Consider the following 21,559-nt stretch of genomic DNA (forward strand, 5'->3'; position numbering starts at 1 on the left):
ACATGTGTTCAGGGTGCTGCTGTGGCCAGAAGGGCTAATATGAACCTTGAATATATAAACAGGGGTGTGGTGGGTAAGGGTAGAGAGGTGATTTTTACCTCCATATATGGACTTGATGAGACGAATACTGGAATATTGCATACAGTTTTGATGTCTGCATTTTAAAACGGATGTTGAATAATTGGAGATGCTGCAGAAAAGAGCCACAAAAAATTATTCAAGGACTGGAGAAAATGCATCACAATGATTTAAAGAGCTCAATCCATTTTGCTTATCAAAAGGAAGATTGAGAGGTGATTTGATTACAGTGTCTAAACACCTTCAAGGGGAGCAAATTCCAGGTACTAAAGGGACTCTAATCTAGTGGAGAAAAGCAAACAAGAACCAATCTCTGGAACCTGAAGCAAGACAAATTCAAAATAGAAATAAGGCACACATTTTTAACATTGAGGGTGATTAACCATTGGAACAAACTACCAAGGGAAGTGGGAGATTCTCCATCTTTTCATATCCAGAGAGGATGCCTTTCTGGAAGATATGTTAGTCAAACACAAGTTATGCTTTAGTCAAAAACAAGTTACTGCTTAATACAGGGGAAATGTAATGGCCTGTGAAATTCAGAAGGTCAGACTAGATGATCTAATAGTCTCTTCTGGCTTTAAACTTTATGAATCAACTAATATGATCTTCAATACAGTATCTTGGCTGGGTTTTTGTGTGTGTGTGTGTGTGTGTGTGTGTGAATTCAAATACCAGTATTTGCCAGATCGAGTAATATAATCACTTGATTTTGGGGTTCTGAATCCACGTGAGTGAGTGCAGAATAGGACCCCCCTTCCTGTTCGAATTTAAAATTTTATTTTTTTATTTATACAAGCCCTTACAGTGGTAAACTTGCTTTTCATTTATATTTATATCTTTTATATATGGCTGCACCTAGAATAATCTTTGCTTAGCCTTCCGATGCTATTTCTCTTCTCCAACAGTCTGCTCCCAACCTCATTCCTGATTCTTAATTATAAATAGATTGTAAGCTCTTCATCTTCCTGTGTATTTGTGAGACACCACAAATATGTAAAATACTAGCAAATTAATACAAAATGATAATGCGCTGTTTGGGAAATGGATTTTTTATTTTACTCCCAGGTTCAAACCTTGCTTTCTCTACAGTCCAGAGCAAATATGAAATTCAGGGTTAACATGGAAAATAGTGACAGATATTAGCAACGTTAAAGCAGCACAAACAGTTAAATTGTAACCCAGGAGGACTAAGTGTAAAGAAAAAGCCTAATTTATATGATACAATGGACCTGGTCCGCTGCCAGGATGAAATTCACCCCTCTGCAGAGAGCCTAGCATAGGGTCTATACAAATCCCATGTAAGTCTTATTTTGAGGGCTTACGTGGGATTCTAGTGGCACAAAGCCCTTATGCTGGGCCCACACACACAGGCGAATTTCGCCCCATGAGGTAAAGATGGAGTTTGGCCATTGGCTTCAATAGAAGCAGGACAGAGTAACACTTTTCATTTGTCTGTAAAAAACTGTTTAAAATTGTTATGGAGAACCATCTTTTTTCTTTCCTCCCCTCACAGATTTTTAGGAGAATTGTACTGAGAATTATGCCTACAGTATGTACCATAAACAAACAAAAAAATCCACACTTGTGTCACTTTCTAATAGTTTTTTGTTATGCAGTCATGGATTATTTGATCCACTTCATTTGAATCTCGTCTTGATATTAAAATTAAAACAAATGTTTTTGTCAGCAAGATGAATACCTGCAGTAATAAAAGGCATGTTTGATGCATGTTTGTGACTTCTTTCCTCTGTGCACCATTTTTCTGTGACAGATCACGCAGTCTAAAGTGCTGGCTATCCTTCCTTTAGCTTTTCAGCTTTGCTATGTTGTGTGGAATAATGCCATGCTAAGATTATCTGCACTGAAAAAAGTGTATGTTGAAGGCTGGTTCTACAAAGAGATTCCTTAGAAAATGGCATTCTGCAGAACTTCAGCAGCATCTGTAGAATAGCCTATGTCAAAAACAGTATGCTGTCCTTCCCCGGCAATGTTCCTTATTTGAACTGCTTTCGCGTTAATTTTGATTTCATTTCATCTTTTTCATCAACTGAATGTCAAGACGATGTCTATATTTCATGCACATAAAGCAAATGTAGAAAGTTTCTCTGTGGATACCTTTTTGGCTTTTTAATAAATTCTTTCTTTTGCCTGAAGAGAATTAGAGGCTGGCTTTTGACCTCTATTAATTTTTTTAATTTAATAGTTCTCTGCATGCATTAATAAATATTATTAACCATACTTTGTACTACAGCATTTCCATTTCCTCTATCCCAATGCTTTCTCATCACTACCCAGTTGGAGAGCAGATTAGCAAAAGTAGAGGGAATAAATAGAGAGACTCATCAATATTTCAACTCATCAAAAACAAATAAGGGGATTTTAGTAATCTCTATATCTACCCATGCTTTACAAAAATGTAATTATAAATAAATTGCTATTTAACAGTTAAAACAATGTGGCTTAGCATAACACTGTTTTAGAAAGGCTAAACTGACCTCAGATTATAATATATTGAATTAACCCCCCCCCCATCCATTTTTACTTACAAATTATGCCTCCTTTACTCATGTTGAGTAGTACCTGACTCTATGAACAATTCCACTGATTTCAATAGAGCTGCTTGTGGGGTCAGATTAATTCTCTATATGAGTAGGAGTATTAGAATATGGCCCTTACTATCGTAGTTCTTCCAATATAGCCTCAAATTTACCCATATAATAAATAATTCTGTTTCAAAATAGAATGAGGCTATAAGTACATAATATAGCCTGAAGTCAAGCTGCAAATGGCACTTACAGACTTAATATAAGCCATAATATTTAAACCTAATTTGTGAACCATATGTATGTTCCTATAGATTTTTGTAAAATGAACATCATGTAAAAGTCCAGTAGCCGTCTGTTCATTTATTACCAGGGCAAATAATTTTTACACTAATATTGTTTTTGTTTTGTAGCTACAACATAGTGATAACTAACGGGTATTCTTAGGAGGCTACCCACTTGACACTGTTATAGCAAAGCATTTATCATACAGGAACAATTGACCCCTCTAGTGGAATCAACAATGTATTGCAATTGTATGTTTATGGCTATTTAGAATTAGCAATTCAAATAGATCCACAGTATAGTAATCTCTTCTATAAATGTTAGTAGCGATCCTTAAAATGAAGACTCACTTCTTTCATAATGCCCACAAAACCCAAAACAAACCTAAACCCTTAAACTTCCTACTTATCTTTTCTTTGTGCTTTACTGTGTTTATTCTGCAACTGTCTTTTTCAAAACGTATGCTTTTTTGTCCTGAGATTGTTCGTATGTTGTACAATACCAAGTTCATTATTGGCACTTAACAAATAACCTGTAATAATAAATATGATAATGCCCATTCCCATGCAAAAGGGGCTGGTTCCCATCTACTGGTGTTTGTTCACATTAATCTTAGTTTGTAGCTTCTTTGGTTTCATATGATAGTTGAGTGGGAAGTGATTCTCAAAGTACATTAGAGAATTAAATAACAATGTAAGAATAAGTTTGCATCAAGGTTTTTAGAAATACTTATTTCTGAAACAATGATTCAGAATTTCAGAGGAGTTTTCTGTAAAACATAGCCATGGAAAATGTACAGCTGAATAGAATAAAATAAAGAAACCATAGATTATAAGCATAGTGCAGGGGTAGGCAACCTATGGCACGCGTGCCAAAGGCAGCACGTGAGCTGATTTTCAGTGGCACTCACACTGCCCGGGTCCTGGCCACCGGTCTGGGGGGCTCTGCATTTTAATTTAATTTTAAATGAAGTTTCTTAAACATTTTAAAAACCTTATTTACTTTACATACAACAATAGTTTAGTTATATATTATAGACTTATAGAAAGAGACCTTCTAAACATGTTAAAATGTATTACTGGCATGCAAAACCTTAAATTAGAGCGAATAAATGAAGACTCGGCACACCACTTCTGAAAGGTTGCCGACCCCTGGCATAGCGTGCACACACCACACACACTCTTCTGCTTCACATAAGCCCCTTAAATTCCATTTCTTCCACAAACCATTCTCTTGCTTATTTCCTATCACTAGTGTTGTTACATGCTTCTGCATTTGATTTGTTTTTCCTTTATTTTTTTTTTCGTCTTGCCTGTGTTACATTGCAGTATCTTTGGACCTGAGACTGTGTCTTATGCTGTGTTTTGTAAAGCACTATGTAAATTTACTATCTGACTATTTAATAGTAAAAGGAAGGAGGTAATATTGCTATTAGAGAAACCTGCAATAAAGACCACATCCGAAAGGCAATGTCCTGTCTTAAAGGATCACTTAAAGTGTTCAGGATTTCCACTGCCACTTTGCTTGATGGTTAAAGGCCACCTCTTGTTTAGGCAACCAATTTTTGCTGGTCCTTCAGGTGCTTGCTTAAGACAAGTTTCACTGTATGTGAAATTACTTTATGGGTCTGACATACACTCAGAAAAGGCTGAAAATTTAGGGCTTGGCCTTTTGGCTAAGATAAAGTACAGTATCAGCTATTTATTAGTAGTAGAACCAAAACATTATTCAATGCTCTAGCACACACAAAGCAAGGCCATCAATGATCCTCAAAGTGTTTGCAATCTAAAGCTCCAATCCTGCAAATATGTAGCAGCTGGCTAGACTGGTCTGCCCACACAGAGCCCCACTGAAGTAAACATTAAAGAGCAACACAGATAAGATAGGTGACACTGGGAAGCCCATAAGAAGAATTAACCAGGCAGGTTTTATAAACTTTTATTTCTGGTATTTATTTCTTCTTGGCTTCCTTTTGGGAGGGAAATACCTACAAAATGGTCCAGTCCAAATAAAAACCATACTTATTGGACCATATCATCACAAATACCGGTACATAACACTCCAGCTTTCAGAACAACAAAAAACACCCGACTTGTGCATATTTCCTTCCACCCATGATAGACAGTCACTTGTTTAATTTCTCCTTTAAAGGCACACAGACACCATGATGAGTGTGATATAAGAACCTGAATACAATGGAATTTACAAAGAACTTGAACGCAGAGAGGGTAGTAGCTTGGAGAACTGGTGATATAATATCCAGTACATCTTCCCTTGGGTAAATCTATCTTTGCAAGGGAATAGGCTCAATGATCCAATAGGTCTTGTCCTTCTCAGACTTCTATAATCCATTTAATTGTGCCTACTGTGGAAGTCTGAAATTATACTTAGCACATGTGCTGAAATGCCCTCTCTTCCCTCCCTACATACTTATATGGCCCCACTCAGAACAGTAAGAGTTAAAGATATTTATGAAAACTCCTTAGTGCTGAATGCAATGAATTTTGTGAGTTTAAAATCAGCCAACTAATTTATATTTTATGTATCTTGTTTTGTCTAAGTCAACAGTAGTGTTAAACATGAAAACATACTAGAAAAGTCTATAATTTATCCCATTGACATTGAGATCATAACAATCTCAATAGAAATGTATGTTACATTCTTACTATCTATGAATCATGATATGAGGACTATAGTGACCCCTTTTAAAATGTCATGGTCTGTTACGTTAATGAGTATTTAGGGAAGCCTAAATCATAGGATCATTGGTGAGATACTTCATATCAGAATAGCACCTTCTAAAACTATTAGCAAGCATCATTTCAATTTGTTCTTATGGAGGATTTCAACTGCCCAGTCATTAAGGCTATGGGTGAGGGGTTTTCTAATATGGACCTTGACCTTACAGTGGGATCTGAACAGGTAGAGCCTTATACCCCGACGGAGTCCCCACAGGTGAATCCAATTGTAGGATCAAGATCATAGTGAAGGAAACCTTAAAACAAAGATCCATATATAAATGGACGGTAACTCATTTTATTTTCAAAATATGAAAAATAAAAATTTTCTCCCTAGCAGAGACCTTATGTGCTAACATGTACTTTAGAGGCATTTGTTATAGCCAAGTTCTGCTTAGTAAGTATTATTTGGCCTTTAATAATAATGCTTGCATTTGCATTGAGCAATATGATAATTACTTATTCCCACTTTTGAAAAAAGCCATACTGCATTGGGTGTGCAGAAGATCTGAATGAGCAGTAGCTTCAACAAGATGTTAACATTTAGTGTAATATGGTACATTAGTAGAGAGTCCTTGTAATTGTTTTTAATACACACTTTGGATTAGTGTTAGTTAAACAAAAACAGGATTTGAGAATATGTGTTTGAGCCATATTGGCTGCACTGTGGACTTCAGCCAGATGATTCATTATCTCCATTTTTTGATTCTGTAATTCCCAGAACTAGTGTACCAAATATATGAACACACTGCATTCTGGATTTATACACACAAAGGAGATAGACTCTGAGGAAAGTTTTTGTTTCAAGAAATCACAGTAGAGCTCAATATTAGCAGTTCTTGAAATACTCCTGAGTCCAGTCAAAACACATAGCTCAAGAATTCAAAGTCTTATCTTAAAGAGAGAGAGCTCTGAGCTGTAACGACCACATATATATATCTTCCAGCTGTTGAGAAAAGATCTGACATCAGTCCAAGATCAAATGAGAGATAATCTGTATCAGGAAATAAAAGAAATACAAATCCTTGAAGGGCAGGTGTAAATTGGATAAGCCAAAACCCTGTAAGACTTAGAGAATGAAAGAAGGCATTCAAGAGCTAAAATTTAAGGCTTTGTATACCAGGAAAGTATTGTATATATCATAACCTGCATGTGAAACATTAAAGCAAAAATATTTGACTCAATGTGTAATTTGACTCAATTCAAAGAGCTGAGTATTAAAAAAAAGAAAAACAAGAGGAAATTCAAGCATAATACTAAATCAGACTCACAATAGTAAAAATATAAAAAGGTGAAGTAGAAAGGAAAGGTGTTATCGTAAATCATGTTTGCGAAAGTGAATCTGGAAATCCATCTGTTAGTGGACCCATCAAAGTCAATGTTAAACATTACATGTAGCTGTAAATTCTCGACATGTGTCTGCAACAGTGTCACTTGTATGTTTAGAAGCAGCAAATTCATCTCTGTATGGGACCAGTGTGTTAGAGAAGCCAATAAGACAGAAGCCTGCAACACTGAACAAAAATAAATCAGTTTTGTTAGCCTCTAACAGATTGAAATCCTGGCAGGGTGGGAGAAATGCAAGGGTCCTGCTGTGAGAGTGAGGCAGGCACCATAGATATGTGACGAAGGTAAACGCTGATATCCTAATGAACCATTTGTGCCTGAAGGACCGATGTTGGAAAAAATAAAGCTGCTTTTTCAGTTTAGAAGAACTCTGCAAAGCCTGGAAGGACGAGGCGACACAAAGAGTGGAATGCTACATACCTAGTCCCTGGAACTCAGCGCTCCTTTCCGGGATCCATTATAGAAAAATAATCATTTCCCCCCTGTAAAATAGGAATGATTCGTCACACTTTAGTATAATAAAGGAATCTTTTCCTGTCTGTCTAAAGTGTTTATAGAGAAGCACTCACACTACTACCTAGGCACTGTTCATTCAGGGGGGAAAGGGGTTATTTCTGACTAATGCTAGGAAGGCACTACACGTAACTGTTAGCCTTTTATTATAAATATCATCTGATAATGTCCTAGCCCAGTTTTGCTTGAAAAACTGTTAGTTTTCCAGCATAAGCATGGTATAGGTCACCTTATACCCATTAAGCTTGTAATTCTGATGAATGAGTAAAGGGAGTCTAAATTCTAAAAATCTGTCATTTATTAAAAGCCAAGGATATTACTAATGATATATTAAAGCCCTGATATTTGCAGGCCTTCAGCTCTTAACTAGCCAAAAGTAACTTCAAAAACTTTTGTGGCTTAAATGTAGTAGTATAACTATTGGTGGGAATGTCCCTTATATGATTGCTGTTCAGCAAATGGTGTGGACTAAATTTATCCCTGCAGTAACGCCACTGCAATCCATGGAATTACACCACAGGTTAATGTGGCCCATTATGTAATGTTGTGCATGAAATGATACCCCCTTAAGGAAGAGGTTAGAATTTGGAGACTGGTGGACAGAGCCTTAGCTGGTGTAACTTTGAATAGATCCACGAAGTCAATGAAGCTATTTCAATTTACATCTGCTGAGGCAGAGGGGAAAAATAGAAACATAAGCACAAAAGAGAAAGGAGAGTTGCTCTTCTCATTGAAGAGTTACAGAAGTTAAATCAGTACTTCAAACATAGCCCGAGGAATGCGGGCACACTTAAGCATACTAGCTATTTCTTTTTAATAGATCTAAAGTTTATGCATATACTGTGTACACATAATAGCTGATTGTGCAAGAAATATAGCAATATATGCTCTTAGATCTAAGGTCTGCATCAAAGCCTTAAGTTTGGTCTACATTACCAACTTATGTCTATATAACTACGTCACTCATAGGTATGGAAAACCCACACCCGTGAGTGATGTAGTTATATCAACCTAACTCCCAGTGTAGACACCACTATGTCAATGGGAGGGGTCCCATTGACATAGCTACCACCTCTCGGGGGCGGGGGGGCATGGAGAACCTGTATTATAACACACGGAGGCAACAGGTATTCATCCTATTTGGTAAAGGAGAATCCAAACTTCAAGTATGTGTCATCATATTTTGTTACCATTCTCTTAATTTTTTTGGCTGACTCATTTCATGTAGGTGTAGATGGTCCAGGACTTTCATTATCTTCTTCACCAGTGCACCTTTCTTGTTTTAAAAAAATGAATGGATCCACGTCAGATTGAAATACTCCTTGCCATTTTTTTGGTTGTAAATGGTGGACTGTATGCACATTGCTAGGTTATCTTACAGTGAGCTGCATCGTTGTACTCACAAGAATTAAACTTGATATAGTGCAGCTCATTTTTTTAATAAATAAATAAATAATTTTCTTTCTATACTCTGTCCAACATATACAGCTCAAAACAGTACATTTATATAGCTTTTACTCAGATTACACAAGTCATGTGGAGTTAACGATTTACTAAGAGCTTGACTGGAGAATGCAGTTGTGTTGGTGGACCACCTGGGACTGTGCCGTAGCCCACCTTTAGGCCACAGCCTACAGTTTGGGACTCCCTGCAGGAAAAGATATTACCTCACACATCTTATCTCTCTGCTTATTCCTGTTAGCTAGATCCCAGTGTGTGTTTTGATAATAGCTGTACTTGCTGCTTGTCTAGATCAGTGTTTCTCAATGACTGGTCTGTGGACCGAAGCTGGTCCCCAAGATCACCCTGACACAGTTTAGGAAGGCAGGAAGACAGTCCCTGGATCAAAAAGGTTGAGAAACAATGGTCTAGATCACACTCAGCATGTTTCACCTTGTTAGCTGCTCAATGCAAGACACATCTTTTGCAAAAAATTAGCTGATGCTTAGCACCCACTGGCAGCCAGCTCCCTCCTGCCTCCCAGTGCCTCCTGCCTGCTGGCAGCCCTGCCAATCAACTCCTCTCTCTCCTTCCCAGAGCCTCCCGGCTGCTGCAATCAGCTGTTCTGTGGTGTGCAGGCGGCGCTGGGAGGGAGAGGTCACAGTGGGGATGGAGCGGGAAGACGCGGGGCAGGTATGGGGCCCTGTGGGAAGAGGTGGAGTGGTGGCAGGTCTAAGGCTGAGCAGCGGTTGAGCACCCCCAGGCAAAGGAAAAAGCCTGAACCTGTGGGAAGGATCATACTATGGACTTTCTTCACATACCATACCATGATCCTTGGAAAGTCAATCCTGCTGAAGGAGGAGCAGAAAGGATGGTCTATATTTGGATAGTTACGATACATCTTTTAATCTTGTTCTAGGTACTTACATATTATAGTGATAGGCCCTCTAGAAGAACACCACATTATATAGACCCCATGTGATGGGTGGAGCCTTGCCGGTCAAGTTGGGGCGCCCCCGTCAATCTAGTATGGGGGTGGCCTGTTCCACCACTTGGTCGTAGGTTTCTCCATTAAGCAGGTGATTTCTGCCAAGTGTGGCCCAGCCCCCCGACGGGTCACCTAAATGGGTAATCCGTGGATTCTGAGTGGCAAAACAATCAGTCTGTGGAATTAGCCCCCTGGTCAGGGCGAAGCAGCAAGCAGGCTGCAGCCCCTGGGCCAGGCATGGCAAGCAAATGATCAGTCTACAGGCCTCACATCTCTCTGGGCTGGGGCATAGTTTAGGCAGCTTCCTTAATGGGTGAGAGCCCGGCTTCCATGGTGGTCTCAATAGCCAGTGGATCACCTGGCAGGTAGTCTAGGTCCCCGGGCTTTACTGCCAGGGGCGCTGCAGGTACCTCTGCAGGAGCCAGCAGCATACTCCCTTCCTCCTCCATGCCCCCCCCCACCCCCCGCCTGCCAACTGGCCTGGGCCGCCTCCTTTTATCTGAGTTCTCCATCTGGAGCATGTGCAGCAGGGAAGAGAGAGCATGGCCTCCTGGGCCCACAATGATTGGTCCACCCCGGCGGCCCAGTGTGGGGCTGGTACACCCCATCACACCTCATATACTCGTTCTCTGCTTCTACTGATCTGGTAAACCCTTCACACGCTACACAGTTTAATAATTTTTTTCCAGAGATTCTGTTCCAATACATTAAGGTTGGATTTTAAATGCTCTAACTCCTTTTTAGTATATGTAGTCTCTGTGCAGGATTTTACATTGCCTTTGTTGGATTTCCTCAGATCAGTCTTGAACATATTCTTAATTTACTAATAGATATTTTGTAACAAAAAGCTATAAACACTATAGCTTGACCTGAAATAGCTGGGTGCCATATCTAGACACACAGAACTATTCATCTGTAACTTTGGTAACAGCTTCTGTCATAAATATAAAGGGAAGGCTAACCACCTTTAAATCCCTCCTGGCCAGAGGAAAAAACCCTTTCACCTGTAAAGGGTTAAGAAGCTAAAGATAACCTCGCTGGCACGTGACCAAAATGACCAATGAGGAGACAAGATACTTTCAAAGCTGGGTGGGGGGGAACAAAGGGTTCTGTCTGTCTGGGTGTTTTTTTTTTTGCCCGGACCAGAGCAGGAATGCAGGTTAGAACTCCTGTAAAGGGTTAATAAGCAATCTAGTTAGATATGCATTAGATTCTGTTTTGTTTAAATGGCTGATAAAATAAGTTGTGCTGAATGGAATGTAGATTCCTGTTTTTGTGTCTTTTTGTAACTTAAGGTTTTGCCTAGAGGGATTCTCTATGTTTTGAATCTGATTACCCTGTAAGGTATTTACCATCCTGATTTTACAGAAGTGATTCTTTTACTTTTTCTTCTATTAAAATTCTTCTTTTAGGAACCTGATTGCTTTTTCATTGTTCTTAAGATCCAAGGGTTTGGGTCTGTGTTCACCTATGCAAATTGGTGAGGATTTTTATCAAGCCTTCCCCAGGAAAGGAGGTGTAGGGTTTGGGAGGACTTTTGGGGGGGAAAGACATTTCCAAGCAGGCTCTTTCCCTGTTATATATTTGTTAGACGCTTGGTGGTGGCAGCAATAAAGTCCAAGGGCAAAAGGTAAAATAGTTTGTACCTTGGGGAAGTTTTAACCTAAGCTGGTAAAAATAAGCTTCGGGGTTTTTTCATGCAGGTCCCCACATCTATACCCTAGAGTTCAGAGTGGGGAAGGAACCTTGACTCTGTTACAGAACAATTTCAATCCACCTTAAAAGAGGTTAATGTAATAATGTATGTTGACAGCAAGAGAAACCGAATGCATAAACCTCCCTGTCACCTTCCAGGGTGCAATCTAGACCAGCGAGGGGTTGTGTCACCACCTGCCCTACAACCTTGGGTGCCTCACAATGCTTTGCTGCTGTAGCTCTCAAATAGCCTGACCGCATGCAGGTCACAACCTGAGTGTTTGTCTATAGGTGCAGCCTGCCAGCTACACATCAGCTGGATTCTGGCTTCCAGCAGCCTTGGTTACTACTTGCTGTGTGACCCCAACACACTCGCAGTCCTGAATTCCTCCCCCACCCCCACCCCCACAAAAAAAATGTGTGTTCTGCTCTGCCCAGCCCTCTCCTGGATAAGTCCAGATATTAGAGGTCCATTGCCCAGGTAACAACAGTTTGCTACTTTAAATGGAGTTACCAAACAATTCAGTTTAAACACAAACACTGGATTAGTTTTGATTAAAGAATAAAACCTATCTCTTTGTAGTTAAATAAACTTATCTTAAGTGAGTACAAGTTATTAAAGTCAGAAATGGTTACAAAGAGAAATAAAGATAAGACACTTCCTAGTAGCTAAGAATTAAACTAGACTTAGTTTGAGGTAAAATCTTTGTGACAGGTTCCTAGCAACACTGCTGATCAAATTTTCAAGTCAGGATCTCTCACAGAATCCAAAGGCTGGTTCCTTTGTCTTCTTGGGTGAAAGAGAGGGAGAAAGAAAGTGTGTGAACTTGGGGGGTGTTTTGCCCCTTACTTTTATAGTCCAGTTACCCATTTGAAATGCATTTTCCTGAAGGTTACCCCTAGATAAAGTTCCTTCTGGCTGTGAGGATGGAGGTATGGAGTCATGTGGTGAAAGAGGTTCCAAGCTGTTGCTTGTTAAAATACAAATCAATCTGCTCCTGCTCCCCTTTGTTGCTAAAGAATGGCCACTTGACCAGTGATTGTCTTTCAACTTTGATGACACTTGACTAGAGGCATCAGCTTGTCTTTTCTCTTTGAGGGACAGGTTTACCCCCTCTCTAGACTTGTCTGGTCAACACATTTCAGTCATAATTTCAGCTTACGTTTATAACTTCACATATAAAGTTGCTATATACATTTCACCATCATATTATTGACCTGTGAGTTATTAATTTTCCATTGATACCTCACAAGGCATATTTTGTACAAAGATTATTACAATGGTGTGTAATACAGGGTCGCATTCAGTCATATTACCTTGAGTAGTAAAGTTGCCACAAGGCACTCAACCCCCTCATCGGCTTGTTTGTAAGTGCAAGCAGTGTGATAAGAGTGGTAAACACCTGCTTCAAATGCACAAATCCCCCATTCCAGACCAATCAACTTAATGCCAAAAACAGTTCCGATCAACCCCTTTTATACTACTGTTTTTTATCTTCATACCTGAAGTCCAAATAAAGGGAGAGTAGCAGTGGAGATCAGGAATGGGTTTGTAATATATCTTAGTGGTTCTATACATGCTCAGAAAGCAGGGGGCAGAGCTACAAAGAATCCAAAACATCCAGGAGAGGAAATGTTTGTAATTCCTCAACATGCTCAGTAGCCACACTTGGAGCCAGTGTGTAGAAGCCTCCATTAGGTTGAACAATTCTATACATCCCAGAATCTTCTGGAACTCACCAAATCAGAGCTGAAGGGGACAGTCAAAGATGACCAGACTTGCCAGCCAGGCTCAGCTGAAAGCCTTAATAAGAGAACTGGTGTTCTGAAAGGAAGAGGACCTGGCAGGACATTGCTGCTTTGATCTGAGCCACAGCATCACTCCAACAAGAGGATGGACGTCCTTGTAGAAACAAAAACAATCTGATCTTTTTCCATTATGCTTTGGAGACCTAGAGGTAGTTGGAATTATTGGGGCAACTCTGTACCCCACGTTCTGAGCATCCCAGTAGCAAAGCATGTGTACAGTGACTGACAGGCAAGCACTGCAGGTGCTTCAGCAGCTAGGCCTTGTAGGGGCTAGCCCTGGTGGCTCCCAATAACTACTCAGATACATGGCTCAGGGAAATGTTATCTTACGAGGGATGGTGGGAAAAGGAATGGTTGCACATACCCTAGGTAAAGAGGCTGAAACAGTTACACTTCAAAGTGAGCAATAGCAATTCCTGTTTGGGTGCCTGGACAGTCCAATTGAGAATCAGAACTCTTCAGGCCTAATGCCTGAGGTGCCCTCTCCAGGCCAATCTCTATTTGAAGCAAAGAGGAGCTTGCAGGTTTTCAGGACAGGTTCAGTCAGTGTCTTTAGTTTGGGCCCCTGTGCACTGGCTCCCAGCCAAGCTGCTGCTGCTCCCCATAAGTTCCACAGAGACCTGTACCCAGCTGTGATGTCTGGCACTTACAAGCTGTTCCACGTGCAGTTCTGGATCCATTCCTGCCTCCAGCCTTTCTGCTGCTTTTTGTCATGTGGCCACTGCTTCAGCTTTGCTGCGGCTCCTGGTTTCCATTTGGCCATCGCCCCCAAACAGGGCCTAACCACTTACTGGCTCAGGACCTTCCTACCTGGCCAGAGGAAGGGGATGTGCAGTGGAAAGCAGACCAATGGGTACTGTAGTCCCCTGTTTTGCAGATCCATCACATAGTACCCATAGGGATACTTTTGCCACAGAGAGGTTGTAGACTCTAGAAAGTCTGTTAGCTATTAACTAGTTAAATTACATTTGGATTTTGTCTTAGCCAATGAGGAACAGAACAGAGGCAGACCTCAACAGGAAAAGGGTGTTTACATCGCTCAGCTGATTTAGCTGGGTCTTTCTGTGGAAGGATAGTGGCTTTTCCGAGTCAGAAACCCAGGGCATTGATTGTTTTATGTGCTGGGTTGCAGTGCGTGCAACTCTTGACTTCCTGACCTGAGTGGACTGTAACTAAGATTAGCAACCTAGTGGAGGACGGCAGCAAAACTGCCTAACCTCCATCTTTTGGAAATAGGAGTCAGGAAGTTGGCTCTACCTCCATGCCTCAGCCTCCCTGCTGGCTTTCTGCCTCTGGTCCAGCTGGCTCCCAGGTTGGCCGGGGCTAGCAGCTGAAATTCTGTGCTAGCAGCACACTCCCAATCTTCTGCTCCTGCCCTACTTTCCTTGAATAAGAAACAGCGCACTGAGCACTGGAGTGTAGCAAAGGGGCAGATTGCTGAGCATCCAGCATGGAGAGCTGCAGCACTAGCCTGCTCAGCCCCCATCCTCTTCTCTCCATCATGAAAGTAAGATACTGAGGAGGTAGAGGTGGGTGGCAGAATATTCAGGCTGAAGAGAGTCCAAGTTGATGATGGGGATGTTGCAGAGCTGGAGGAGGTGATCCAGGTAGGAGGGGAGAGACTTGATTGAGGGAACACAGACTGGAAGAGAAAGCTGCCTAGTGGGGAGAGCTGAAGCAAGGACAAGCTGGAGGGTGGCTCAGACCTTGGGAAGGGAGAAAAAATAGAGATAGTGGGGGAGAGGCAGACGTGGAATTATTCAGCAATTGGCAGGTGCAAAAATAGGCCAAGAGCCTCAGAAAAAGTTCTCCTCAGAAGAGCAGAAGGAATGGCCCTTGAAGATACCATTTGTCACTTGAAGATGTGAAAGTGTAAAGTGCTGTGTTTTCTGGAAAGCTGTGAGCAGGCAAGTGTAGGCAAACCATATGCAGATTTTTATCTCCAGTTTTTCGATGGCCCAATGTAGTCAGGTCTGAAATGCAGCTATTCAGAAAGATTCAATAATGACTTGTTAGAACGGCAGAAGCTTTCCGGTATGGGCTGAGACATACTTCTGTTCATTCCAGTTCTACTTCAACAACTGAAGGAAAGTGAATAACTCTACATTTTAGGCCTTGCGTTAGACTGGAAGTCATCTCTGTAGAACATCAGAGGGATGTGTGTGTGTGCATACACACACATAAAGGAGGATAAGTATTATGCTGAGGACTCCAAGTTGGGATGCAGTTGTCATAAATCACCAGGAAAAGTCACTGGGAAAGTATGTAGAGAAAGGCTTCCCGGAGCTTAACTATTCATAGATTTCTTTTTTAGTTAATATTTTAGATAATGTTTAAAATGCTTGTTTGTAAATAATAACTATATATTTGTGCATTCTAAACAATGAAGCAGTACTCTCTATTTGATTTGAAGGTAACTGCTGCCTATTAATAGAATTTAAAATTCAGGATTTAAATTCTGTGTCACAATTTATTAAAAGTCCTGAAAAGCAACTGGTTTATAGCCTGTCTTTTAACAAAGAGTTAGGCTCAAGTTCAGGAAAGAGAGTGTGATATTAGTGAGTTGTGTTGGGTGAATCTTCGCAAACATTTTCTGCAAATATTCACTCAGATGAATGAGCTGCAATTAACTATTCACACCCTTATTGTGTTCATTTTCCACAAATATTCCAGTATATCAGTTTATTGGCAGGAATATTCACTTCAGCAGTGACTTTCCATTTATAATTATTATTTTTACTAGAAAACAGATTCTAAGAACTATGCTCATCCAATCAGGAAAAACACATGTGACGTGTCCAATCAAGACAGCCAGTTTTGAATTTCCAATATCAAATATGTGGATTGAAGTGCTTGTAAATAAACTGCATACCAAGAATATTTGTAGAAATTAAATTAATTCAGATAATTAAATTAGAGATTCACAAACAGAAAATGAGGCAAAAAACTCTTTACAAATGAATTATGAATCATTTATCCAGTTCTATTCCTGATATATGACTTGCTCCAATATGCAGTGGTGTGTAGCTGTATTGGTCCCAGGATATGAGAGAGATAAGGTGGGTGAGGAAATTAAGAGAGACACTAGATTTATGGCTTATTACAACAATCTATATAACCCACTAACAACCCCTCCTTTCATTTGATTTCCTCTCCCCCTTCTTTTCCTCCCTATGATTGGGTGGGGTATTAATAGGCCACTTCACCTTGAATGATCCCTTGAAATATGTATTAACTACTTATGCTAAACCATTTGTTCCATCTTGTATTTATCTGTGACACTGAGTAAGTTTCCCAGAGCTGAAGAAGAGCTCTGCGTAAGCGCAAAAGCTTGTCTGCCTCGCCGACAGAAGTTGGTCCAAGAAAAAATGGTACCTCACCCACCTTGACCCAATATCTCAGTTATTAAATCAAGCTTTTTAAAAAAAATCTCAACTGCCCAGCAAATGGATGACTCAAGGTAATTCACAAAAAGAAAAGGAGGACTTGTGGCACCTTAGAGACTAACCAATTTATTTGAGCATGAGCTTTCGTGAGCTACAGCTCACTTCATCGGATGCATACTGTGGAAATCGCAGAAGACATTATATACACAGACACCATGAAACAATACCTCCTCCCACCCCACTCTCCTGCTGGTAATAGCTTATCTAAAGTGATCATCAAGTTGGGCCATTTCCAGCACAAATCCAGGTTCTCACCCTCCGCCCACCCACAAACAAACTCACTCTCTTGCTGGTAATAGACCATCCAAAGTGACCACTGTCTTCACAATGCGTATGATAATCAAGGTGGGCCATTTCCTGCAGAAATCCAGGTTCTCTCACCCCCTCACCCCCCTCCAAAAACCACACACACAAACTCACTCTCCTGCTGGTAATAGCCTATCAAGGTAATTCAGTGGCTGGATTTCATCACTAGATCCAGAAAGCAAAGGGCAGCAATTCTGACGATATCAAAGGAGTTTGAGTTAACATGCAACACACCATTTCACCTTGGCTAAATCTTCGTCTTATTTTTATCCTACAGGACCACCAACAACTGACAGAAGAAGTTAAGGCCCAAGAATAACGGGTAGTGGCTGCCTGTCTGAAACATGTTTTAGGACAACATTTCCATTGCTGAATTTTAGAACAAAAATTTTTTGATGAAGTTTAGTGCATAACATTTCTGAGAGGTGGAAAGCCAGAACTGTCCACCTTCCTAGCCAGGGCTTGCATATTTCAAGGTTTCCATCTTCTAAGTAACTGACTGATGCAGATTGGCAGTTATCTTTGGAAAGCCATTCTGAACATCAATAACCATCATTTGCGAAAGAAATTAATGCTGGATTTTGCTTAGTTTTGGTTCAAACCCTCTTATTATGCAGCCTCTAATCCTCTCTAATAGTTTTGTCATGCCCACCTTGTCTTTATTATGGGGAAGCAATATCCCCTCTATTGTTGCAGCTGCAGCCACCTTCTGAAGTCCAATTTTTGTCCTTCTTTAACTTTGGCTTGGAAAATTGGTTTTACCTGAAAATTTCCATACTTTGAAAGAAACGAAGAATGATTAATTTTCTTCAAACACTGCATAATCAAACTGTTTTTAATTTAGAGGTCATTTAAAAATTACCCTGACTGGAAATTTACTTCTCTAATGTATCTCTGTCTCCCTTTATCTCAAAAACAGCTTGTTAATATCTCTTTCAACTTTCCATAAAGTTATATTTACTTGAAACCTCATGCACCAGCTATATTATAGAAAAAATATATAACAATTAAGAAAAAATAGTGATTTTTGTTGTGGATAGTTTTGAGCCCCATCCTTTCCTCATTTAATTGAGTGGAAACCGGATAAAATACAATATGTTTGTGGGCATGTTGCTCTTTATTAACAGTTTGCTACTGTAAAACAACATATAGGTTTTTCCATAGCTTAACAGGTAACTGAGATCTTCCTTTAGCTCAAGACATCGAGGCCTGTGTCTTTGGAGCTATACAAATTCATAAATTCCTAGATTCCAAGACAAGAAGATACCATTCTCATCATCTACTTCTCCTCCATAACACAGGCAAGAACTTCCCCAAAATAATTCCAGAGCATATTTTTTAGAAAAACATTCAGTCTTGATTTAAAAATCTCCAGCAATTGAGAATCCAACACAGCCCTGAGTAAATTGCTCCAATGGTTAATTATCCCCACTTAAAATTTTATGCCTTATTTTCAATTTGAATTTGTCTAGCTTCAATTACCAGCCGTTGGATCATGCTATACCTTTCTCTGCTAGATTGAGGAGTGCATTATCAAACATTTGTTCCCTGTGTAGCGTGGCAAAGTTCCTCCTCTTCCTTGGTGGATCTTGTGCTTATTGGTGGATTTGCTTGCCTTGGAGCTTCACGGTAGCCCCCAGTTTGGCCATTTTCGTGAACCCACAGTCCAGGTCAACTCCTCCTGTGTCTGACCAGGAGTTGGGAAGTTTGGGGGGAATCCGGGCCCACCCTCTACTCCAGGTTCCAGCCCAGGGCCCTGTGGAATGCAGCTGTCTAGAGTGCCTCCTGGAACAGCTGCGCGACAGCTACAACTTCCTGGGCTACTTGCCCATGGCCTCCTCCCAACACCTTCTTTATCCTCACCATAGGACCTTCCTCCTGGTGTCTGATAATGGTTGTACTCCTCAGTCCTCCAACAGTATGCGTTCTCACTCTCAGCTCCTAGCGCCTCTTGCTCCCAGCTCCTTACACGCGCACCACAAACTGAAATGAGCTCCTTTTTAAACCCAGGTGCCCTGATTAGCCTGCCTTAATTGATTCTAGCAGCTTCTTGATTGGCTGCAGGTGTTCTAATCAGCCTGTCTGTCTTGTCTCCAGAAAGTTCCTGATTGTTCTGGAACCTTCCCTGTTACCTTACCCAGGGAAAAGGGACCTACTTAACCTGGGGCTAATGTATCTGCCTTCTATTACTCTCCTGTAGCCATCTGGCCCGACCCTGTCACAGTAGGTACTTACAGACTGTAATCAAATCACTTATTAATCATCTCTTTCTTAAACTAAATAGATAGACTCAAAGAGCTCAGTCACTATAAGGCATGTTTTCTAATCCTCTAATCATTCTCATGGATCTTCTCTGAACCTTCTCCAACTTATCAACATCCTTCTTGAATTGACACCAGAACTGGACACAATATTCCAGCAGCAGTCACAGCAGTGCCAAATACAGAGGTAAAATAACCACTCTACTCAGACTCAAGATTCAAATTTATGCATCCAAGGACTGCATCAGCCCATTTGGCCTCAGTGTCACACTGGGATCTCATGTTCAGCTGATTATCCACCACAACCACCAAATCTTTTTCAGAGTCACTGCTCCCCAGGATAGAGTGCCCCCATCCTGTAAGCATGGCCAACCTTCTACGTTCCTAGATGTACACATTTACATTTAGCCGTATTAAACACTTATTGTTTGCTTGCAATCAGTTTACCAGACTATCCAGATCATTCTGAATCAATTACCTGTCCTTTTCCTCATTTAACAATCCCCCAATTTTTGTGTCATTTGCAAACTATCAGTGAGGATTTTATGTTTTCTTTCAGGTCATTCATAAAAATATTAAATATCACAGAGCCAGGAACTGATCCCTGTGGGACCCCACTAGAAACACAACTGCTCGATAATGATTCCCTATTTACAGTTACATTTTGAGACCTATCAGTTAACCCAGTTCTAATCCATTTAATGTGTGCTATGTTAATTTCATAATCTTTCTAGTTTTTTTAATCAAAATGTCATGCGGTACCAAGTCAAATGCCTTACAGAAGTCTAAGTCTATTACATGAACACTATTACTTTTATCAATCAAACTTGTAATCTCATCAAAAAAGAGATCAAGTTAGTTTGACAGGATTTATTTTCCATAAACCCATGTTAATTGGAATTAATTATATTATCTTCCTTTAATTCTTTAGTAATTGAGTCCTATATCAGCCACTCCATTATCTTGCCCGGGATTGATGTCAGTATGACAGGTCTTTACTTACACAGGTCATCCTGTTTATTCTTTTTAAATATTGGCAGAGCATTAGCTTTCTTCCACTCTTTTGGAATTTTTCCAGTGTTCCAAATCTTATTAAAAATCACTATTAGTCCAGAGAGCTCCTCAGCCAGCTCTTTTAAAACTTTTGGATGCAAGTTACTTAGATCTGCTGGTTTTAAACATGTCTAACTTTAGTAGCTGTTATTTAAAATTCTCCTGAGATACTCTTTCCATTTGTTTGGGCATAAGCTTTTGAGGGTAAAAAACCCACTTCTTCAGATTCATGGAGTGAAAATTACAGGTGCAGGCATTATTATACTGACACATGAAGAGACGGGAATTACCTTACAAGTGGAGAACCAGTGCTGACAGGGCCAATACAATCAGGTTGGATGTTGTCCACTCTCAATAACTGCTGAGGAGGTGTCAATACCAAGAGAGGGAAAGTTGCTTTCATAGTGAGCCAGCCACTCCGAGTCCCTATTCAAGCCCAAATTAATGGTGTTAAATCTGCAAATGAATTTTAGTTCTGCAGTTTCTCTTTGAAGTCTGTTTTTGAAGTTTTTTTTGTTGAAGTATGGCTACTTTTAAGTCTGTTATAGAATGTCCAGGGAGATTGACGTATTCTCCTACTGACTTTTGTATGTTACCATTCCTGATGTCTGATTTGTGTCCATTTATTCTTTTACGTAGAGACTGTTCGGTTTGGCCAATGTACGTGGCAGAGGGGCATTGCTGGCACATGGCATATATCACATTAGTGCAGGTGAATGAGTCTCTGATGGTGTGGCTCATGTGGTTGGGTCCTCTGATGGTGTCACTAGAGTAGACATGGGGACAGAGTAGGCAACAGGGATTGTTACAGAGATTGGATCCTGGGTTGCAAAAAGAAAAGGAGTACTTGTGGCATCTTAGAGACTAACCAATTTATTATCCTGGGTTGGTGTTTCTGTGGTGTGGTGTGTAGTTGCTGGTGAGTATTTGCTTCAGGTTGGGAGGCTGTCTGTAAATGAGGGCTGGCCTGCCTCCCAAGATCTGTGAGAGTGAAGGATCATTTTCCAGGATAGGTTGTAGATCGTTGATGATGTGCTGGAGAGGTTTTAGCTGG

At 40.3% G+C, this 21,559-nt stretch overlaps 1 long non-coding RNA gene across 1 annotated transcript in view; it reads right to left on the reverse strand.

Moving 5' to 3' along the window:
- Positions 1 to 5,841: 5,841 nt before the first annotated feature.
- Positions 5,842 to 21,559, reverse strand: part of LOC119566001 — a 49,626-nt gene continuing 33,908 nt past the window's right edge. Inside the window, exons 2-3 of the long non-coding RNA XR_005225005.2 lie at positions 7,415 to 7,476; positions 5,842 to 6,641 (exon numbers count right to left, since the gene is read on the reverse strand). This is a non-coding gene — a long non-coding RNA (uncharacterized LOC119566001). The remainder of the gene's footprint in view (positions 6,642 to 7,414; positions 7,477 to 21,559) is intronic.

This window comes from Chelonia mydas, chromosome 4, assembly GCF_015237465.2.
Source record: "Chelonia mydas isolate rCheMyd1 chromosome 4, rCheMyd1.pri.v2, whole genome shotgun sequence".
Lineage (NCBI taxonomy): Eukaryota > Metazoa > Chordata > Testudines > Cheloniidae > Chelonia > Chelonia mydas.